Raw genomic sequence first — 6,048 nt, 5'->3', positions numbered from 1 at the left:
GCTTTGCTGTATCTTTTAGTATGGTTGTGCTGGAACATTAAATATTGAAATACACAGAATTTTATTATAAAGAATATTCTTTCTATTTCTCCTTTATATTATAACTAGCAAGTTATATGTTTTTGAAATGACATGTGTAGGTCAGTTACGTTGCCTATGAATTTTACTCTAGGATGTGCTGAGACTGGGGTGGTAAGGCCCATGTGATAAGGCCTGGCATATAGTAAGGACTCAGTAATCAGGGCCTTGGAGTCCCAGGACAGAGGTGGGAGGAAGGCAGGGTCCTCTCCAGGCTCCTGGGTATTCCAGACACGTCGAAGCCCAATGTCTCAAGGACTCAATCATGGGCTCCCTATAGGTCTCTTTTTGTGGATTGAGAAACAGACTTCCAGAGAGGGCAAGCCATTTTCCTAATGTCACACAGCCTGTCATGGTGAACCTAAGATTTAAGCCCTGGCTGTTTGGGCCAGTTCAGATGCCATGGGTGACAAATACTGGCTCTGCTTTGGGGGGACCCCTGCTCCCCACTCCCAGCCTGACCCCACCCTGGCATACTTCTTGCTCTAGAGCGACCCTGAGCTGGTTAGTGGGAATGTCACGTCCCTCAGCCACAGTGATTGGTTCAGAGGTGGCCATGTGACCTGAGCCAAGCCAGTCAGAATTATCCATGGTCTTTGCTGGAACCAACAGGCAAGAGGGTTTTCATTTCTGCTTGCCTGGCTGACTGGGAAGAGAAATAAGTCTGGAGCTTGGGGTCTCTTTTGACTCTATGAATGGGGGGCCTGACTGTGAATGAAGCTCACCTAGAGGAAACCCAAGCTGAAACACTGAAACAGACCTCCAATAACATCAGCTCAACTCCTGGATCCAGCTATGCCTGAAGCTGGACCCTGGAATTTGCAGTTGCTGGAATCTGTTTATATGTTTTTCTTCCCAGACCTGTTAAATTTCCATTTCTCACACCCGAAACAGAGCCACGGCAGCAGGTTTCATCTCTCAAACTCCATGCCCTATCACAGTGCCACCCTTTCTTCATGTGTTGGGCAGACATTATTAAAGGGCACAAGAAAAATTTAGGGCATGATATATTTATTATCTTGATTGTGGTGATGGTTTCATGGACATATACATATGTCATACCCTATCAAAGTACACACTTTTGCCTATTTACATGTCAATTATGCCTCGATAAAGGCATATGTTTTAAAAATAGCCTCAATAGCTATATCTCAGCTCCTGGGTCCAGCCAGACTTGGAAGAAGAGAACTTTGGGCTTTTCAGATACATTAGCCAGTACATGGCCTCTTGGGGAAAGAATAACAATTATATTAATTTTATTTTATTGTCAGTTTTGTTAGCCCTCCTCTCTCTCTCTCTCTCTCTCTCTCCCTCTCTCTCTCACCTCACAACCTAGATATAAGAGAAGGCCAAGAGGACGCAGTTGGATGATGTGATGCCTCAAAAAATGTGTCCAGAAAACTGCTGTGGCTAAAGAGTTTATGTTCAGACTCATCTGGGAAACTGTTCAACAGGTATCTCTTTTGCAGGACTTGTCAGAGCCTTTAAAATACAAATGGGACAACTCTGAGGCTTTCTGTACACAGTGTTCCAGAGATCCCCAGCAGGATTGGGTCCCAGATGCTCACAACAGACACTGCTCATTGATGTTCCCGTATTGGCTCCTTCCCTTGCCTGTCTCCATCTCCCCTCCCTTTCTGCTGCTTCCTGGAATCACCATCCATGTAACACTTCCTCCACCCAGACAACCTCATACACTACTCTTTCAGAACCCAAAGCCCTAAGTCCCCTCCCACTTGGACATCATTGTTCATTTGCTTTTATTCCCTCCTCCATTGGAAAACATCAGAAAGACCAGAAGACGCTGTTCCTTCCGGCCTGGGGAAAAAATCTCTCACAACTGCACCCTCTCCTCGCAAATCCTTCCTCTGAGCCTTTGTCGATGCTGTGCCCCCCTGCCTAGAACACCCTTCCTTTCCACCTAACCAAATCCTCATTCTGCAGGTCAGGATTTCCCTCAATATTGAGGCCCAGAGTGATTCTGGATGATTACATAAATAGCGTTAATTCACATGGGGAGAAATGAGTCCCTTTCCAATCCTTCATTACTTCTGATGATGCAAAGGAGAGAGTGCTGGGAACTCAGGGGGTTTTAACCCTTCTCTCTCACTCATCGTCTTGTAAGCAAGGTGAGATCAGGCTGCAACCCCCAGCCTTGAGGGGGCAGTGACTCCTTGCTAGATGGAATAACTGTGTTTTGTTTCCATCATGTGTTTTGTCACCCACTTCTATTTGGGCAGGTGCAACCAGCTTTTCATTTGCAGGAGGGAAGCAGAGACTCTGTTTTTAAATACACTTACTTGTGAAGACATGAGTCAGTGGAAGGCAGATATTAAATAAATTGTGGAACAGGTGGGGTGCTGACGTGCCAACAATCATTACCAATGATGCTTGGGAAATGCTCACCTCTTTCAGGAAGCCCTCCTGGATTGCCCCTGGCCAAGCCTGCAGGGTCTTAGCTTTGCCTCCGAAGGCCCCACCATTTCCTATGAGGGCCCCTCACGTTGGCACAGGCACGATGCAATTTTCATCTCCGAAGGACAACGTAGAGTGGATGACAGGTGTCTCTGGGCCTCAGTCTCCCTGCCTGTGCCAGGAGGAGGGCCCTGGGGGCGGCGGCAGCACTGGGATCCGGGGGACAGGCGCCTCCGTGCCAGCTGGGCTTGTCTCCCGCAGCTGCTGGCGTTGCCATGGTTACCGAGCAAGCATTTCTCTCCCCCCCACCCCGCCCGCCAGCCCCTCACCCTCGGACCAGGCCCTTCCAGGGACCGAGGCTCCTGGGTGTCATGGAAACGGTTTCCAGGCACCCGCAGCGGGGGTTCTCATTGGCTGGCTGCGCCTGCAGGCAAAGGTCTCCCCCAGGGTCACTGCTAGGGGCTGGAACTGGGTTTCTTCAAGGTTCCAGGCACGTGAAGGGGATGTTGCCTGTGAGATCTTGATTTATAGCTCACTCCCTCTGGGGCTGCTCAGAGTGTCAGGAGCCACCTGGGTGGGACTGGGACCTTTAGCCCCTCCCTGCTAAACTGCCCAAAGTCCCCAACAAAAACCTCTGTTCTAAGTCAATGCACTGGGCTCGCTCTGCAAATGTGGCTCTGAGAGGAGCCACCAGGCAGCCCTTCCCCCTTCTTCTAGAATCTTCTTTCAGCACTGGTGGCTGCTCTGCACAGAGCAGGGGCTAGGGGCCAGGACTCTGTACTCAGGAGCAGGGGAGATCACGGCTGGGACTGGACCCTGGGGGATTTAAAAAATAAAATAATAATAATAACAGCAGCTAACACACTTCTTAGGGCAACACCTGCGTGCCCAGCCCTATATTGGAAATAAACAGCATAGGAACTCATTTAATTCTTAAGGGGTAGGTACATTACCCCCATTTTAGAGATGGAGAAACTGAGGCTCAGAGAGGACAAATGCTTTTCCCAAGGTCACACAGAATGAACTCAAAGGGCAACCTGGGATTTAAACTTGGGCCACTTGGCTCCAGGGTCAACGATTTTCACTGCTAGGCTCTTTGATGCCTCTGATAATATGATTGAATGTTCCGAGGTGACATCTGCCATTGGCAATGGGGACAGGGGTCTGAGACTAAGAGAGAGATGCCAGGAGGGGGTTGGGGCCTTGGGTAGCCAGAGGGGGACACGGGCACTGCCAAAGAGAGGTTTGGGGAGGCTTCAGACCCTTCTAAAATTTCCATCAGGGACTGTGGAGCCCCCCCAAAGAAACTGAAAACCCAAGTTTAAGAAGTGAGTGCACTGTGCAAAGCCAGGCTCAAGATGGTCCCCTCAAACCCCCAGCTACCCCATCCCTTCCAAACAGACACTGCAGCTGAGCCCCCTATCCCTGGAAATTCTGGAAGGAAACCCAGGGCAAGAGGGGTCTGAGGAGGGAAAGTGACAGGGCAGCAAATGTTTTATGATAACCCCTGTGTATCCAGCCCTGGACTGTGAGGTCCCCAAGGGACCCCAGGATGGCAGGGATACAGAGCTGGACACAGACTCACCCAGCCCCTTGGGGTCAAGGAGAAGGGACCCAGAGGGCTGGGAGACTGGAACAAACTGGGATTAAGAGCATGAACAGGAATTTGCCAAGCAAAGAGAGGAGAGTTCTAGGCAGAGAGAAGGTGACCCATGGAGTGGGTGGAGCATGGAGGAGATTGCTATAGGCTGAATGTTTGTGTCCTCTCCAAATTCTTACATTGAAACCTAATCCCTGATGTGATGGTACTAGGAGGTGAGGCCTTTGAGAGGTGCTTAGGTCATGAGGGTGGAGTCCTTATGAATGAGATGAGTGCCCTTATAAAAGAGACCCCAGAGAGCTCCCTTACCCTTTCTGCCATGCGAGAACACAGTGAGAAGACGGTTGTCTACGAACCAGGAATCATTTGGTGTCTGAACTCGGCAGCACCAAATATGCCAACATCTTGATCTTGGACTTACAGCCTTCAGAACTGTGAGAAGTGCCTTGTTTATAAGCCACCCAGTCTATGGCATTCTGTTATAGCAGCCCAACCGGACTAAGGTTGACTATGCAAAGAAAATCAGGAGGGCTTCTTGGAGGAGGTGATATTTGATCAGAGACTTGGAGGATGAGGAGGAGCCGGCCATGGGGAGATCTGGGGAGAAGACTGTTCCAGGCAGAGGGGACAGCATGAGCAAAGACTTTTAGGCTGGACCATGCCTGGTGTGTTCCAAAACCAGCAGGAAGGCTGGCGTGGCTGGAACAGAGTGAGAGGAGGCGAGGGTAGGGAGGTAGCTGGGACAAAACCCCAGAGGTGCCATTGCACTAGTCAAGGCGAGTGATGACGGTGGCCTGGCCCAGGCAGTGGCAGCAGGAGTGGGATAGAGCAAAGTGCTTGAATTCAAGGTATCATTTGGAGATAAAGCCCCAGGCCTCACTGATGGAAGGACATGGTGAGGGAGAGGCTGAAAGAATTAGGGATGACAGTCAGCTGTGGGACTCTTTCCTCCCTGGCACAGAGAAATCATCAGGCAAGTTTTGGTCGCAGACAGATGGTAGGACCAGAAGGTGACTCAGTGCCACCCAGCCTCCCAGAGATGTCACCGTGCCTCGCAGTGTCCCAGCTCCCAACTGCCGGTAACATGCGGCCCAGATGATCCATCCTGGGGACAACTGTGCCGGGCCTTCCCCAGCACCAAGCAGGTTTCGTCTGCAGCAGTGACAACTTCTTGGGTGCCTCTGATGGGGAGGCAGTAGGGCAGTGCGGGGCTAAGGGGAGGACCCTTCTTGGCCAGGAAGCTGTCGCCAGCTGTCACAGGGAGGGGGCACATGGGCAGCAGACCCCAGAGTGTCTGGCATGGTGCTGGATTTGGGGTCTTGAACCATCAGATAGGAACCCCTCCCTGGAAGAAGGAAAGGTTGGGGTCCCACACCAGACACTTGGGGCCCACAATTTCCAATTGCAAATTCTACTTCCAAGGCTTTGTCCCAGCATTCCCTGGCCCGGGAGTGGCCTAGTCCCTTCCCCTTTCATTCAATCCCTCAACAATTATTGAGCACCTACTGCGTACCAAGCACTGTTCCATGCACGAGGAAGATATCAGTGACCGAAATAGACCAACAAAAGAAAACAAACCGGGCTTCCTTGGTGGCGCAGTGGTTGAGAATCCGCCTGCCAATGTAGGGGACACGGGTTCGAGCCCTGGTCCGGGAGGATCCCACATACCGTGGAGCAACTAAGCTCGTGCGCCACAGCTACTGAGCCTGCGCTCTGGAGCCAGCAAGCCACACTACAGAGCCCGTGCTCTGCGATGAGAGACGCCACCGCAATGAGAGGCCCGTATACCACAACAAAGAGTGGCCCCGCTTGCCGCAACTAGAGAAAAGCCCGTGTGCAGCGACTAGGACTCAATGCAGCCAAAAACAAATAAATAAATTAATTAATTAAAAAAAAAAGAAAACCAACCAACCCCCGACCTCATGGAGCTCAGTCTAGTGTGAGAGGCAGGCAGT

The sequence above is a fragment of the Delphinus delphis genome, chromosome 3, assembly GCF_949987515.2.
Source record: "Delphinus delphis chromosome 3, mDelDel1.2, whole genome shotgun sequence".
In the NCBI taxonomy this organism is placed as follows: domain Eukaryota; kingdom Metazoa; phylum Chordata; class Mammalia; order Artiodactyla; family Delphinidae; genus Delphinus; species Delphinus delphis.
Note: the sequence above shows the minus strand (reverse complement) of the source record.